Genomic DNA, 17,897 nt, shown 5'->3' with positions numbered 1-17,897 from the left:
GGATCTCCTTGCAGTACAAGGGACTCTTAAGAGTCTTCTCCAACACCACAGTTCAAAAGCATCAATTCTTCGGCGATCAGCTTTCTTCACAGTCCAACTCTCACATCCAAACATGACCACGAGAAAAACCATAGCCTTGACCAGATAGACCTTTGTTGGCAAAGTAAGGTCTCTGCTTTTTAATATATTATCAAAGTTGGTCATAACTTTCCTTCCAAGGAGCAAGCGTCTTTTAATTTCATGGCTGCAATCAGCATCTGCAGTGATTTTGGAGCCCAAAAAAATAAAGTCTGACACTGTTTCCACTGTTTTTCCATCTATTTCCCATGAAGCGATGGGACCAGAGGCCATGATCTTTGTTTTCTGAATGTTGATCTTCATGCCAACCTTTTCACTCTCCTCTTTCACTTTCATCAAGAGGCTTTTGAGTTCCTCTTCAAATTCTGCCATAAGGGTAGTATCATCTGCATATCTGAGGTTATTGATATTTCTCCCGGCAATCTTGATTCCAGCTTGTGGTACTTCCAGCCCAGTGTTCATCATGATGTACTCTGCATATAAGTTAAATAAGCAAGGTGACAATATACAACCTTGACGTACTCCTTTTCCTATTTGGAACCAGTCTGTTGTTCCATATACAGTTCTGACTGCTGCTTCCTGACCTGCATACAGGTTTCTCAAGAGGCAGGTCAGGTGGTCTGGTATTCCCACCTCTTTCAGAATTTTCCACAGTTTATTGTGATCCACACAGTCAAAGGCTTTGGCATAGTCAATGAAGCAGAAATAGATGTTTTTCTGGAACTCTCTTGCTTTCTCCATGATCCAGAGGATGTTGGCAATTTGATCTCTGGTGCCTCTGCCTTTTCTAAAACCTGCTTGAACATCTGGGAGTTCACGGTTCACATATTGCTGAAGCCTGGCTTGGAGAATTTTGAGCATGACTTTACTAGCGTGTGAGATGAGTGCAATTGTGCGATAGTTTGAGCATTCTTTGGGATTGGAATGAAGACTGACCTTTTCCAGTCCTGTGGCCACTGCTGAGTTTTCCAAATTTGCTGGCATATTGAGTGCAGCACTTTCACAGCATCATCTTTCAAGATTTGAAATAGCTCAAGTGGAATTCCATCACCACCACTAGCTTTGTTCGTAGTGATGCTTTCTAAGGCCCACTTGACTTCACATTCCAAGATGTCTGACTCTAGGTCAGTGATCACGTTATCGTGACTATCTTGGTCGTGAAGATCTTTTTTGTACAGTTCTTCTGTGTATTCCTGCCACCTCTTCTTAATATCTTCTGCTTCTGTTAGGTCCATACCATTTCTGTCTTTTATCGAGCCCATCTTTGCATGAAATGTTCCCTTGGAATCTCTAATTTTCTTGAAGAGATCTCTTGTTTTTCCTATTCTGTTGTTTTCCTCTATTTCTTTGCACTGATCACTGAGGAAGGCTTTCTTATCTCTCTTTGCTATTCTTTGGAACTCTGCATTCAGATGCCTATATGTTTCCTTTTCTCCTTTGGTTTTCTCTTCTCTTCTTTACACAGCTATTTGTAAGTCCTCCTCAGACAGCCATTTTGCCGTTTTGCATTTCTTTTCCATGGGGATGGTCTTGGTCCCTGTCTCCTGTACAATGTCATGAACCTCCGTCCAGAGTTCATCTGGCACTCTATCTATCAGATCTAGTCCCTTAAATCTATTTCTCACTTCCACTGTATAATCATAAGGGATTTGATTGAGGTCATATCTGAATGGTCTAGTGGTTTTCCCTACTTTCAAATTAAGTCTGAATTTGGCAATAAGGATTTCATGATCTGAGCCACAGTCAGCTCCTGGTCTTGTTTTTGCTAACTGTATAGAGCTTCTCCATCTTTGGTTGCCAAGAATATAATCAATCTGATTTCGGTGTTGACCATCTGGTGATGTCCATGTGTAGAGTCTTCGCTTGTGTTGTTGGAAGAGGGTGTTTGCTATGACCAGTGCATTCTCTTGACAAAACTCTATTAGCCTTTTCCCTGCTTCATTCCATGCTCCAAATTTGCCTGTTACTCCAAGTGTTTCTTGCCTTCCTAATTTTGCATTCCAGTCCCCTATAATGAAAAGGACATCTTTTTTGGGTATTAGTTCTAAAAGGTCTTGTAGGTCTTCATAGAACCATTCAACTTTGGCTTCTTCAGTGTTACTGGTTGGGGCATAGGCCTGATTACTGTAATATTGAATGGTTTGCCTTGGAAACGAACAGAAATCATTCTGTCGTTTTTAAGACTGCATCCAAGTACTGCATTTCAGACTCTCTTGTTGACTATGATGGCTACTCCATTTCTTCTAAGGGATTCCTGCCCACAGTAGTAGATATAATGGTCATCTGAGTTAAATTCACCCATTCCAGTCCATTTTAATTCACTGATTCCTAGAATGTCTATGTTCACTCTTGCCATCTCCTGTTTGACCACTTCCACTTTGCCTTGATTCATGGACCAAACATCCCAGGTTCCTATGCATTATTGCTCTTTACAGCACCAGACCTTGCTTCTATCACTGGTCACATCCACAACTGGGTACTGCTTTTGCTCCATCCCTTTACTCCTTCCAGAGTTATTTCTCCACCAATCTCCAGTAGCATACTGGGCACCTACCGACCTGGGGAATTCCTCATTCAGTATCCTATCATTTTGCCCTTTGATACTGTTCATGGGGTTCTCAAGGCAAGCATCCTGAAGTGGTTTGCCATTCCCTTCTCCAGTGGACCACATCCACGTGATCAGATTGACTAGTTTCCTATGGTTATGATTTCAGTGTGTCTGCCCTCTGATGGGGAGAAGGCAATGGCAAGCCACTCCAGTACTCTTGCCTGGAAAATCCCATGGACGGAGGAGCCTGGTAGGCTGCAGTCCATGGGGTCGCTACGAGTCAGACATGGCTAATCGACTTCACTTTCACTTTTCACTTATTGGAGAAGGAAATGGCAACCGACTCCAGTGTTCTTGCCTGGAGAATCCCAGGGACGGGGGAGCCTGGTGAGCTGCCGTCTATGGGGTCACACAGAGTCGGACACGACTAAAGTGACTTAGCAGCAGCAGCAGCCCTCTGATGCCCCCTTGTAATACCTACCATCTTATTTGGGTTTCTCTTACCTTGGGCGTGGGATATCTCTTCACAACTGCTCCAAGAAAGCGCAGCCGCTGCACCTTCCCTTGGATGAGGGGTATCTCCTCAAGGCCGCCCCTCCTGACCTTGAACGTGGAGTAGCTCCTCTGGCCCTCCTGTGGTTGCGCAGCCACCGCCTCTTGAATGTGGGGCAGCTCTCTCACGTCTGCACCGCCGGGCCGGGCGTCTCCCGCGTCTGCGCCGCCGGGGCGGGGCCGGGCGTCTCCCGCGTCTGCGCCGCCGGGGCGGGGCCGGGCGTCTCCCGCGTCTGCGCAGCCGGGGCGGGGCCGGCGTCTCCCGCGTCTGCGCCGCCGGAGTGGGGGGGGGCCGGCGTCTCCGGCGTCTGCGCCGCCGGGGCGGGGCCGGCGTCTCCGGCGTCTGCGCCGCCGGGGCGGGGCCGGCGTCTCCCGCGTCTGCCCTGCCGGGGCGGGGCCGGCGTCTCTCGCGTCTGCGCCGCAAAGAGGCGCGGCCGTTAGGAGCTACCCCACGCCTGAAGCCAGGGCCGGCGGCCAAGAGAAGCTGCCTCACGTCCAATAGGCGGTGGGCCTCTAGTGAGTGCTGTCAATTATGGGTTTTGGGAACAAAGTCTTCTCTGATTCTCCTGAAGGAAGAGATGGGTTGGAGGTATGATATGACTTCAGTCATAGAGGGCTGTGCAGTTACTCCAAGAATCAATCCCCTTCCAGGACCTCCCTGTTTGTATTATAGATCTACCCTTTCTCATTTGTGGTTGAGCCCTGTGAGTCTCAAACTGGTCTCAAGCAGGTGTCTTGATGGTTAACTTAGGTCCAAGAGAAGCCAGAGCAGAACATTCCTTAGCTCTACTCAGGGTTGCATCAGGGAGTTGAATCTAAGATTTTCTGATCTTGACAAAGGTACAGGTATTTTAGCAAAACCCATTTCTTGTCCCTCTGTCCCATTTGTGAAGGAGTTTCATGTCAATGACTTATCAGGTCATTTAACTTCCTTGTTTGAACCGCTTTGATGTTTCCCTCTGTTTACAACATGAGATTTGAAATTGGCAAACAAGGACCATTGCAATTCAGCTGTAACTATTGTTACCCTTGTTGTTAAAGTTAAAATATATATATATTTATAACTTTTTTATTATATTGAAGTATAACTGATTAAAAATGTTGTGATGGTTTCAGATGGGCAGCAAAGAAATCAAGCTATGCATCTACCCCTATCCATACTTCCCCAAAGTCCCTTCCCATCCAGGCTGCCACATAATATTGAGCAGAGTTTCCTGTGCTAAAGAGTAGGTCCATATTTTATATTTTTAATCATTTCCCCACTATTTCTTGCAGAAGTCCTTGTGTCACAGTTGGATTGAATTGCTTAGACACACAGTGGAATATTGTATATTTCGGTGGGGTGAATAATTTTACCCTCTGAAATGCAAACAAAAACACTGTGAATGGATGACTACCAGTGGGAGAGTTCAGCCCTGTGGAGTGAGGATCCCAGGAGATTAACTTAATCATGCAGAAGGGAGATAACTTATGAAATGTTCTCTTTGCTTTCCTTCTTTCCTTTTCTTTTTTTGTAGTCTCTCCTGTCATTGTTTCCCCCAGCTCAAAATATTTTCTCACAGAATTCTTGAAGGTGGTATTAGTGCATTGTAACAGAACTCATCGGTTGCCAGTCCATATTCCCTTTGTATTTTCTCCTCCCTTTCCACTTCAGTGCAACTGCAAGCTTCTGCATTTGTTTTCCTGAGAGTTTTTTCATAACTGGGAAACCTGCTTTGGCTGCCCATTTTTCTTTCTTCCAGGCTGGAAGTTAATGACCTCCACACCTCCTGAAACCCTCAACTATGGACAGATTGAAATTGGAGTTTCAATATCCCAGGTCCTTTAGCAAAATATTTGGATAAGTCTGGAATGTCTAATTGCCTACCTTGGGATCCTCCAGAGGGATTAGCTGCATTTGCTCCCAATGGGAGTTGCTTTGACTATTTACCCTTTGTTGGAAGACTTCTCTTCCTTATTTGGCTTTTCTCTATCAGTCTTGCCTTCATTACCTAAATGAACTCTGCATTTGAATCTTTGTCTCAGGATTTATTTTTGGGGAGACCAAGAAAGACATAGGGGCTGGTATATTTGGTCTAGCCACCATTTGTGACACTTTTAGATAATCAAGTTTGTATCCAGTTTCACAAATTAAAATTTTTTTCCATTAAGCTTTTTAACAGCTTAAATATTGATATTGTCCGGTGGGTGCTATGTGTTATAATGGTTCCTTTAAGAGTACTATCATCAAACAGATTAATCATTATAAAAAAATGTTTAACTCAGTCACAAAAAGAAATGATGTACTGAAATACGCTACAACTTGGGCGACTTTGAGAACTTTATGCTTAGTAAAGGAAGGCAGTCACAGAAAGTCACATGTTGTATGATTTCTGCATATGGGCCGTCCAGAGTAGGCAAAGCCATAGAGACAGGGAGCAGATTAGTGGCTGCCAGGTAATGTAGGGGGGTGAGAATGGGAAGGGACTTACTGTAACGGATATAAGGTGTTATTCTGGGGTTATGAACAAGCTTTGAAATTACAGAAGAGTGGTGACTGCACCATACTGTGAATGCACTAAATGCCACTAAATTGTATATTTTAAGATGGCTGATTATAAGTTAAAAGAATTTTGCCTCAATTAAAAAAATTAGATCCTAAAATTAATCTAAAAAAAGAAGAGTACTATCATCAAAACACCACCGATCTGCAGTCAGGCCTTTTTACTGTGGAAGATGGAGCATGCACGTAGATTTTCCAGGTAAAGCAATAATGGATTCATGTGACAGGTCACTGATTTTTTTCTCTTAATTGGTTATTAGCAATAAGCTTTCTTATAAGAGAAGTTTCAGAAGATAGTATTCCACTGAAGACACAGCTTGATTAACACACCCCTGTGAGCATAATGCTGTTGCCTCTTCTCTTAGAGAGCCCAAAAGATTGCTGTATGACTCAGTGGCGGATGTCTGAAGTATAGAACCATTTTCTTGTAGAGCATGTGCAGTAGAGATTAATTCATTCTGTAGCCAAGCCATTTGGTTTCTGAAGAGCTTTCAAGTCATGCTTTTATAGACCATTTTCCTAGAATGTCTGTACCACTGGTTAATTCAATACTATAAACAATTACAGAATGATACCACTATTTTTTTCATACTCCTGTCTGGTGTCAGGTTACCCATCATCATTTTCTGGTTTTAAATCCCATTATGGTTGGTTGGAGGAGCCTGGCGGGCTATACTCCATGGGGTTGCAAAGAGTTGGACACTGCTGAGCACACACACCCACATGGTTAGTTTGAGTAAATCTTTTCCTCGTTTTCTTCATTATTTTTTCCCCTTTCTCCTTCCCTTTCCCTTTCCCTGTTTCCCTCCTTCCCCCTCTTGTTCTCTTCCTCCCTCCCTGTCCCTCTTTCTCTTTTTCCTCACTGCCTCACTTTCTCCCCTCTTTTTGTGCCTTCTTCCATGCTCTGTGGGCTTTCCCTTGTGGCTCAACTGGTAAGGAATCTGCCTGCAATGTGGGAGACCTGGGTTCAATCCCTGGGTTGGGAAGATCCCCTGGAGAAGGGAAAGGCTACCCACTCTAGTATTCTGGCCTGGAAAATTTCATGAACTGTATGGTCCATGATGTGGCAAAGAGTTGGACACGACTGAGAGACTTTCACTTCCACTTCCCATGCTGTGTGCTTAGTTGCTCAGTATCCTAATCTTTGCGACCCCATGGACTGTAGCCCATCAGGCTCCTCTGTCCATGGGGATTCTCCAAGACAGAATACTGGAGAGGGTTGCCATGCTCTCCCCCAGGGGATCTTCCCAATCCAAGGATCGAATCCAGGTCTCCCTCATTGCAGGCAGATTCTTTACTGTGTGAGCCACCAGGGCAGCCCAAGAATACTGAAGTGGGTAGCTTATACCTTCTGCAGGGGATCTTCCCGATCCAGGAATGGAACCGGGGTCTTCTGCATTGCAGGTGGATTCTTTACCAGCTGAGCTACCAGGGAAGCCTTCCTTCTTCCAAACATACATACATAATATATATTTATACATATTTTCTTTATGCATACATCTGTTGATGGACATTTAAGTTGTTTTCATATCTTAGCTATTGAGAATAGAGCTACAATGAACACGGTAGTGCAGATGTCTCTTCAAGGTATTGATTGCAATTTCTTTGGATAAGTAGTCAGAAGAGGGGTTCTTGGATCGTATGGTACTTGTAGTTTTAATTATTTGAGGAAGCTTTGGATTGCCTGTTGATAGTCCTATCTTTTGTTTATCACTTTATCTCCATCCAATGATTAAAAGGAAGTTCATTTATAAATAAACTTAATAAGTAAATAAGTTTAATGAGTAAATGAGCTTAATAAGTAAAACACTCTCTTTTTAGATTTGTTGAATTTTGAGTTAAAGACTGCCCATAAACCCCTCTGGTGTAACTTCTCCTTCATTCCCTCCCTAAGCAAAAATAGAGAATAATCTTTATAAAAATAAATGCTGATTGTTTAGGATTTAACAGTAATTAGAACAGCTTGTGGATTTTAGAAATGTTAGGTTTAATTTTACCTTTTACATAGAGGGGGCTGAGGCTCAGAGGATTTTAATCACTTTCTGACAATGCACAGCCAGTAAAAGACAAAACTGGAATTCAAATCTAGATCATGGGTGTTTGGGTCCATTGCTCTTTGAGCCTGAGTCAATGAGTTGTTGGGGCAATGACTGCATTCTTGTGTGTTGCCTGCACAGTTCACAACATATTTATCAATATTCAGTCCAACACTCTGTCCTTCTCTGGCTTCTTTTCTCACTTCTGCTTCATTTCCTTACACACAACTGAGTGGTACTGGCTCTCTCTTTCTATGCTAATGACTCGTTCCTGAACATCTGCTGCACTATCCCAGCATGGGTGGCTCTGCGTATTCCAGTATTCTTGTGATTGCTCATTCATGTCCTTATGTGCTTAGTTTTCATTTCTCCCTAACATTATTTATCACTTTCTTTGTGACATGGACCCACCGATGTTCTGTCCTGTACCCTCATTCCAGTCATAAATTACTATTTCATTCCTTGAGTTCTACTTCTAGGAGTTCAGTTAAAATGCAGAAAATAATCACATCATGATATTGGTATATTCTGTAGTGAAATCAGTCTCAAACCCTGTAATCTCTAACCTACTCAACAATAATCTGGATCTTACAGATCTTTATGGAATGAGAATTAATCAGAGCTCATGAATTGTCTTTGGATAGCCTTGTAGCTAACGCCACTTTTTTCTGTTGTATGGGAAAATAACCTCTTTTGACAATCCAAACTGACTTATTTTTATTCTTTATAAATCTCTAGTTATTAGTACAAGGAAAAATATTCAGTATGTGTAATAAAATTTTAGTAAAGATACTATAAGCACAAAATGAAATGGTAGAGAAAAATATTTGCAATGCATTTGACAGGTAAAGTGTTAATATCTAAAATAAGTAAAATATTTTTTGAGCAAAATATGAAAAATTAAAAATGGATAAAGATGTTAACAAGCAAAAAGTAGAGAAAATCCACTGGCCAATGACATAAGGGAAAAAATGCTCAACTATCACTAGTAAAAGAAGTGGACTGTCTCTTTTAACACACCAAACTGCCAAAATTTAAAGTAATTTTATTAGCTCCTAAGGGTGAATGGGTACTTATAGTGGAAACGTGATTGTGCATATCCTTGAGTGAAAGCAATCTAACAATATCTAAATATTAAGTGTACTGATCTTTGATCCAAAAATATCAATACATTCTTAGAAATCTATCTTATAAAAATAAAGGTATATGTAGTTTAGAATAAGGGCTTCCCTGGTGGCTCAGATGGTAAAGAACCTGCACGCAATGAGGCAGACCTGGGTTGGATCCCTGGATTGGGAAGATACCCTGGAGGAGGGCATGGCAACCCACTCCAGTATTCTTGCCAGGAGAATCCCCATGGACAGAGGAGCCTGGCAAGCTACAGTCCATGGGGGTCACAAAGAGTCATGTGATTATGTGTATAAGCATACAATTGCATGTGCATTAAGATTAATATGGGAGGATACACATTAGATTATTCATATTGATTATTTAGTTGTGAGGTAATTGTGGACAGAGGTAGGGAAAGAATAAAGGTAACAAGAGAGGAAAAGATCATGTACATGTACACCCATGGCTGACCCATGTCAATATATGGCAAAAACCTTTACAATATTGTAATTAGCCTCCAATAAAAATAAATAAATTAATTTTTAAAAATTAAGAAAAAATGAAGATGGCGTTCTGAGAGACAGCTTGTCTGTTGTGATCATATATGTAAAATTATATGTGTGTACGTTTACAATCATATGTATGTAAATCATATGCATTAATGTAAATTTTACACTCTGTCTATATTATACATATGCACATAAATACATCTAAAGAGATGAATAACTAAAATGTAATGATATGGAACCCTGGACAGTGGAATTGAGGTGACTGAAATATATTTATACTTTACTATTTAAAAAATGTTTAAAATGCCATAAGTGCTGGAGAGGATGTGGAGAAAAGGGAATGCTCTTGCACTGTTGGTGGGAATTTAAACTGATACCACCACTGTGGAAGACAGTATGGAGATTCCTCTAAAAACTAGAAATGAAACCACCGTATGACCCAGCAACCCTACTCCTAGGCATATACCCTAAGGAAACCAAAATTGAAAAGACACATGTATCCCATATGTAGTAAACAGTGCTGCTCATTGCAGCACTATTTATGATAGCTAGAACATGGAAACAACCTAGATGTCCACTGACAGTTGAATGGATGAAGTTGTGGTACATATATACAATGGAATATTACTCAGCCATAAAAAGGAACTCAAATGTGTCAGTTCTGATGAGGTGGATGAACTTAGAACCTATGATGCAGACTGAAGTGAGCCATAAAGAGAACTGAACACATATATACAGAATCTAAAAAATGGTACTGAAGAATTTGTTTACAGGGCAGCAGTAGAGAAACAGACATAGAGAATAGGCTTATGAACATGGGGAGAGGGGAGGAGAGGGTGAGATGCATGGAAAGAGTAACATGGAAACTTACATTACCTTAAGTAAAATAAATAGCCAATGGGAATTTGCTGAATGACTCAGGAAACTCAAACAGGGGCTCTGTGTCAACCTAGAGGGGTGAGATGGGGCAGGAGATGGGAGGGAGTTTCAAAGGGGAGAGGATATATGTATACCTATGACTGATTCATGTTGAGGTTTGACAGAAAACAAGAAAATTCTGTAAAGAAATTATCCTTCAGTTAAAAAATACATTAAAAATGTTTAAAATAAACAAGTATTATGTAAATAAGAAAGAGAATTAGGATATTTATTATCAAACAATTACTATGTTACAAATGCATTTGAGACAAAATGCTGAATGTAAGCTGCTGTGCAAAGAGCTGAAGCAATTTTCAGCTTCCTTGCTTCCTACCCTCAGGGAAACCATATAATATACCATTATTATATCATATTTTATATGATAAAATAATTATTTTGTCATATAATGCAGTCAGATTTCTTTTGCTTGTAGTAGCAGTAAACTGTAAACCATGAGACAGGTTTTCTTTAAGAGATTCAGAGACCCTTTCTATGAATGTCTATCAGGGACACACCTGATCTTTACCTTTACCCTGTAGTCCATGAGCTATAGTTATCTGTGTGAAATACTTCATTCTCGTGCTATCTCACCACTTACCTTTCCATTGTTTGCATATACTGTTCCCCAGTTGACTCCTGTAACAACTAATCTCTCTTTTGGTCATAGCACATCTCACAGTTTTAATTTTTTCTCATCCTACACTGTCAACTCCTTGAGGGAATGAAATGTGACTTACTGACTTATCTGATTTATTTCCTACATATATACTTGATGTATTACAAGTATTCACTAAATGCTTTTAATGAATTAGCGAACAATAAGGCTTGCAAATGTAATAGCCCTGAAACTAGACCAATTAACACTTTACATGCATGCTAAGTCGTTTCAGTTGTGTCCGACTCTTTGCGACCCTGTGAACTGTACCCACCAGGGACAGGCTCCTTTGTCCATGGGATTCTCCAGGCAAGAATACTGGAGTGAGTTGCCATGCCCTCCTCCAGAGGATCTTCCACACCCAGGGATTGAACCCAGGTCTCCCAGATCTCCTACATTGGCAGGCGAGCTCTTTACCATTAGAGCCACCTGGTGGGACTAGGTGAACACTTTAACAAACACTTTAACAAACTTTACTTCCTCCCGCACATCTTCAGCTGTTGTTCAGTTGCTCAGTTGTGTCTGACTCTGCGACCCCACGGACTGCAGCATGCCCAGATTTCCTGTCCATCAGCATCTCCCGGAGCTTGCTCAGCCTCATGTCCATTGAGTCAGTGATGCCACCCAACCATCTCATCCTCTGTCATCCCCTTCTCCTCCCGCCTTCCATCTTTCCCAGCATCAGGGTCTTTTTAAATGAGTTAGTTCTTCGCATCAGGTGGCCAAAGTATTGGAGCTTCAGCTGCAGCATCAGTCCTTCCAATGAATATTCAGGAGTGATTTCCTTTTGAATTGAATGGTTGGATCTCCTTGCAGTCCAAGGGACTCTCAAGAGTCTTCTCCAACACCACAGTTCAAAAGAATCAATTCTTTTTGGCTCAGCCTTCCTTATGGTCCAACTCTCACTTCCATACATGACAACTAGGAAAACCATAGCCTTGACTAGATGGACCTTTGTTGGTGAAGTAATGTCTCTGCTTTCTAATATGCTGTTTAGGTTTGTCATAGCTTTTCTTACAAGGAGCAAGTGTCTTTTAATTTCATGGCTGCACCATCTGCAGTGATTTTGGAGTCCCCCAAAATAGTCTGTCACAATTTCCATTGTTTCCCCATCTATTTCCCATGAAGTGATGGGACCAGATGCCATGATCTTCTTTTTTTGAATGTTGAGGTTTTTTTTTTTTCTTTTTCTTTTTTTTCAAAAACAATTTTAGGAATCTTGACTTAAAAACAACCTTATCTTAAAATGGAGTAACTTTGGTTTTACGAGCAGCAAGCAAAGTACAGAAGCAAAAATGCATTACAGGAGCATTAAGTTCTAATGTGACCTACATTAGGTCACAGCGTCTAATCTGAAATCACACCCATAATATAATTTTTCAGGATATCTGGGAAATAGTTATTTCCCAGGGTGTCTGAACCATAGCTACTCTATTTTGACTTTTAATTGTAAAAAAAAAATTTTTTTAATAGCCAAAGCAGATTTCACCATTAATGATGTCAGTGTTTTTCTAGGTATAAGAAGATGCAAGAATTGGAACTCATAAAACCATTTTCTGAAAAGATCTAACTATGTGAAGGCCTGTTCTGCTGAATGTTGAGTTTTAAGTAATCTTTTTCACTGCTGTCTTTCACTTTGATCAAGAGGTTCTTTAGTTCTTCTTAGCTTACTGCCATAAGGGTGGTGTCATCTTCATATCTGAGGTTATTGATATTTCTCCCTGCAATCTTGATTTCAGCTTGTGCTTCATCCAGCCTGGCATTTTGCATGATGTACTCTGCACATAAGTTATATAAGCAGGGTGACAATATACAGCCTTGATGTACTCCTTTCCCAATTTTGAAATTGGAAAACATCTTCAAAGAACAAAATAATTTCCCATATTTTCTCTCCAGAACCAAGAAGTCTGAATGAAATGATGTTTGTGGGTTTTTGGATCCCGGCTCCTTTGTTTGCATTGGAAACAGCCTGTGCCTTGCCATAGATTCCCCAAGAAACCCAGGAATTGTGGGCGACTGTTTCTTAGGCTCCAGTTCTCAGAAAACTTACCAGTAGAGCTATCGTTATTATCTATAAAATTTTGTTTCAAAGATACCAAAGAGTGAAAATAAGTCTTTCTTCCTTCTTCAAGACATCCTGTTGCCAAATGCAACCATGGTTAGGTTTCTTATTTATCCTATGAAAGATATTCCTTTTTTTAAACCACAAGGACAAATTTATAATCTCATCAATAAATGACAACTTACATACTATGCATCATTTATTCACTTAATAACAAATATAAGTTGGAGGTAGTTCCATATCTGTATATCTAAAATTCTCCCATTTAAGAAATGCTACATCATATTCCATTGCATGAATGTCATACATATTGAAATATGTCTCAATAAATGGGCATTTGAGTGGGTTCTAAAAATGCATTTCTCACATATGTATGATTATATGTGTAGATTGTGTATCTAAGAGTGAGTACAATTGCTGGGATAATGGATATGTGAATTTTAAATTTTCTGAAATTGTTTGCAATGGCCTAAGTAGAAGTTGCACCAGTTTAGACTTTTATCAGTAATGCATGCTTTCCCCTTTTAAATGAAAGAATATTTGATGGTTGTACACCAGAATGTCAAACCCTTCAATATTTTCTTATAGTTTATTATGTATTTCTCTCTTTATGAGTAGAATGAGAAGTATAAAGATTTTTCTAAACATTTTAAAGTTATTACCAGAGCAAATCACTCAAATTTTCCATTCTTCACTTTCTTGATCTGCACAATGAGGGAGTTGGATAAAGTCTCTGAGTCCTTTCTCCTAAAATTTTGGGAAAAGTACGAATAGCCATGATGAATAGGTTCAACAATAAGATGAACAGTTCTCAAAGTGTTCAGTTCAGTCACTCAGTCATGTCCTACTCTTTGCAACCCCATGGACTGCAGCATGCCAGGCCTCCCTGTATATCACCAACTCCTGGAGTTTACTCAACTCATGTACATTGCGTTGGTACTCACTATTTACTTAAGATTTTTTAACCTGGAAAAGTATAAAGATAGCCCAGTTGCCCAAAGATTTCCCCTTTTGTTTTTTGACCAAGTTTCTTATTTTTGTATTTCCAGAAATTTCTGCAGGGCATATTTTATATCTTTGTTCCTCAGACTATAGATCACAGGATGAATGAGTGGGGTTCCCACTGAATAAAACAGAGTCACAAGCTTCTGTATTCCAGCATCATGCCCAGATGTTGGGCTCAGATACCTGACCATCACTGAGCCATAGAAGAGTGAGACCACAGCCAGATGAGACCCACAGGTAGAGAAAGCTTCCCTTGTCCAGCTGCTGAAGGGACTTTAATACAGCTCTCAAGACCAGAGCATAGGACCCCATGATGCAGAGGAAAGGAATAAATAAGAGGAGAGAACTTATGACTGCCCAAAAAATTCCATTACTGAGGTTCTAGCACAGGTGAGTGCTAGAAGAGCACCTGGGTCACACAGGAAGTGGTCAATGATCCTGGACCCACAGAAGGACATTTGGGAGATGATGATGATGGGGACTGGGAACTAGAGGAAACCAAGTGCCCAGCAGCTGATCACAGGATTGGTGCAGAGACGTCCAGTCATGAGAGTGGGGTAGTGTAGAGGCCAGCAGATGGCAAGGTATCGATCAAATGCCATAATAGCCAAGAAAAAACATTCTGTAGAACCCAAGGAGAAGAAAAAGTAGAACTGGAGAAAGCACCCAGAGAAGGAGATGAGCTTGTTGTCAGAAAGGAAGTTGGCCAACATGTTGGGGACAGTGGAGGTGACATACCAGATCTCCAGGAAGGAGAAGTTGGCCAGCAGGATGTCCATGGGGGTGTGGAGTCTCTGATCCCAGCACACAGCACAGATGATCGAACCGTTGCCCATGAGGGTCAGGAGGTAGACAGCAGAGAAGAGCACAAAGAGGAGAATCTGCCCCTCCCTGGGGCAAGGGAAGCCCAGGAGGATGAAGCCAGTGATGGTGCTGGAGGTGTTGGGGGTGTTGGAGATTTTCATGAGTCTGCGAGCTGTGAAAGGTCATAATTACTGAATATCCCCGGAATAGCAGAGGAGCTTCATTTTCTTTGTCCCAACATGAAGCTGAGATTTATTTACTTGTTGTTAATTCATTATAATTGAGTGTTTACGTTTAAATATTGGGGATACAGCAATGAACACAAGAGATTAAAACTCATACCTCATGTAGCTTATCCCAGTAGGAGAATGCAATGTGTAATTCTTTTGAATTAAATACATTGAGTTATTGTTCTTCTTGGCAAACTGCTTCTTAAGGGTAGGCTGAAGTTATTGCTATGTCAAACAGTAGTGTCATGGTGATGACTGGGGGTGTACATGATCTTGCATTTAGAAGGGTTTCTATAATTTCCTTATAATAAGTGGAAAATTGCATTTCCTATGTACTCCTTGAGTTGTCACCTAATGTAGCTGCTTGTAGGCAGGTACCATGTTGGATCATGTGATTTTGAAGCAGGAAAACATGTGTGACTTTTGATGCCATTTAAAAGTTGACATTTGGCTATCTTCCAACCTAACTTGTTGATTCATTCTCCCTATTATCATTATCTGACAATTTCATAAGTAAATCAATCAACTTTGATGGGGAAAATTTCCTGAAAAAAATAGCACCAAGAAAGAGGCCATCTAAATAGATTTCTTGAATAATAAAATTAATATATCAATAATATGACCATGTTGAAATAGTTCTGTCTATTCTCTGTGATAAAAATGCAGTGCTGTGCACAGCACTTTGGAACCCATTCTTCTCGGTCAAAATCAGTATTACTTGGTTCTCAGGTCAAGGGGTACTCACTCATGTGTTCAATAAGAACTCCCATGATTCTGTCCATTTCTATCTTAATGTGCATTACCTCAGTGCCTTGCTGGCTTCAGCTAGAGTGAGACTGGGAGGGGAGAAGATGACTGCATTATGTGTTCAGCTTCTCTATGCTTTTGCTCAGCTTGTAAATTTATCTGTCAGCTCATGCAGCTCAATTTCAAAAAACATACAACCGAATCAAAACATGGGAGAAGACGTAAACAGAAATTTCTCCAAAGAGGACATGCATATGGCCAACCAACACATGAAAAATGCTCAACATTGCTCACTATTACAGAAATGCAAATCAAAACTACAATGAGGTATCCCCTTACACCAGTCAGAATGATCATCATCAAAAAATCTACAAACAGTAAATTCTGGAGAAGGTGTGGAGAAAAGGAAACCCCCGTACACTGTTGGTGGGAATGTAAATTGATACAGTCACTATCGAGAACAGTATGGAAGTTCCTTAAAAAACTAAAAATAGAGCTACCGTATGACCCAGCAATCCCTCTCTTGGGCATATACCAGGAGAAAACCATAATTCAAAAAGATACATTGCACCTCAATGTTCATTGCTGCACTATTTACAATAGCCAGGACATGGAAGCAACCTAAATGTCCATTGATGGGTGAATGGATAAAGAAGATGTGGTACAATGGAAAATTACTGAGCCATAAAAAGGAGCAAAATTGTACCATTTGCAGATACATGGATGGATCTAGAGACTGTTGCACATAGTGAAGTAAATCATAAAGATAAAAACAAATATTATATCAATTTTATGTGAAATCTAGAAAAATGATACCAATGAACTTATTTACAAAGCAGAAATAGAGATACAGACATAGAAAACAAATATATGGATGCCAAGAAGGGGAAGGAGGAGTTGGGATGAACTGAGAGATTACAATTCTATGGATAAACTAGGTAACTAATGAGAACCTACTGTATAGCATAGGGGACTCTACTCAGTGCTCTGTGGTGACCTAAATGGGAAGGAAATCCAAAAAAAGGGATATATGTATGTCTATAGCTGATTCACTTCGCTGAAGTGAATGCTGAATTAAAACTTTCATTATGTTTTAATAGCACATCTCTCTTTCTACTATCCTTTGTACACAGTTCAGCTGTAGTTATGTTTATTTCTAAAATACGCCTTGAGCCCTGATGCATCTGCTTCTCTCTTTCCCCAGCACCCTAATAGTTTAAGTTACCCATATTATTTCTCTAAATTACTGCAAAGGTCTCCCAAATGATTTCTCTGATTCCTGCCTTTGCTTCTATACAATCAGTTCTCTACACAGCAGACAGACTGACCTTTTAAGAGTGTAAATAAGATCATGCAATTTGCTTATGCAAAAACATCCCACAACTCAACCTGGAATAAAATCCAAGTTCCCTTTTATGATACATGGGCCCCTGAATGATCTGGCTTCCACCTATTTTACCATTTTCTTCCCTTTTCTGATCTGTCTTTTCCTATTCCCCCTTCTTCATTTACACAGGCCTTCTTTGTATCCTGGAATACACAACTTCTTTACTGACTGGGTTCTTTGCTTTAAATGTTCTATTCACCTGGAAATGTATCTGGAGCCCATTTTTCACTTTCCAGCCTAATTATTCTGTTCTTCTGAACACCTTATGTAAGTATCTCTGTCATTCTTTTGTTTGTAAATTCCTATCAAAGTCTGAAATTCTTTTGTTTCTTATGTGTGTATCTTTGCCAGCCAAATGAGGGCAAGAACCTTGTCTGTTGGGTTCATTGTTTTATTAAAATTGTGGCACAAAATAGTTTTAATTGTTTTATTAATTGCTTTTTTTCAAAATTATGTTTCTGATTATAAAGTTTGGTTATTATTGAAATTTTGGAAAATGTATGCATTATAATGAAGAGAATAAAAGCTTCCTTAATATCTATACATAAAACATATTTTGGAAGAAATATATTCCAAGCCTGAAAACAATAGAGTTTTGTTTTCTACAGTGGAGTGGAGTCCTGGTATCCTCACTAACTTCTCTCAGCAGCCAGCCTGGATGATTCCCCTGTGAGCACAGTCCTTTCCTTGCTGGCCTGGACAGGCTACTCCATA

Source organism: Moschus berezovskii, chromosome 9, assembly GCF_049115385.1.
Source record: "Moschus berezovskii isolate FMDL1 chromosome 9, NW_MosBer_1.0, whole genome shotgun sequence".
Taxonomy (NCBI): domain Eukaryota; kingdom Metazoa; phylum Chordata; class Mammalia; order Artiodactyla; family Moschidae; genus Moschus; species Moschus berezovskii.
The sequence above is the reverse complement of the archived record's forward strand: the minus strand, read 5'-3'. Positions refer to the sequence as shown.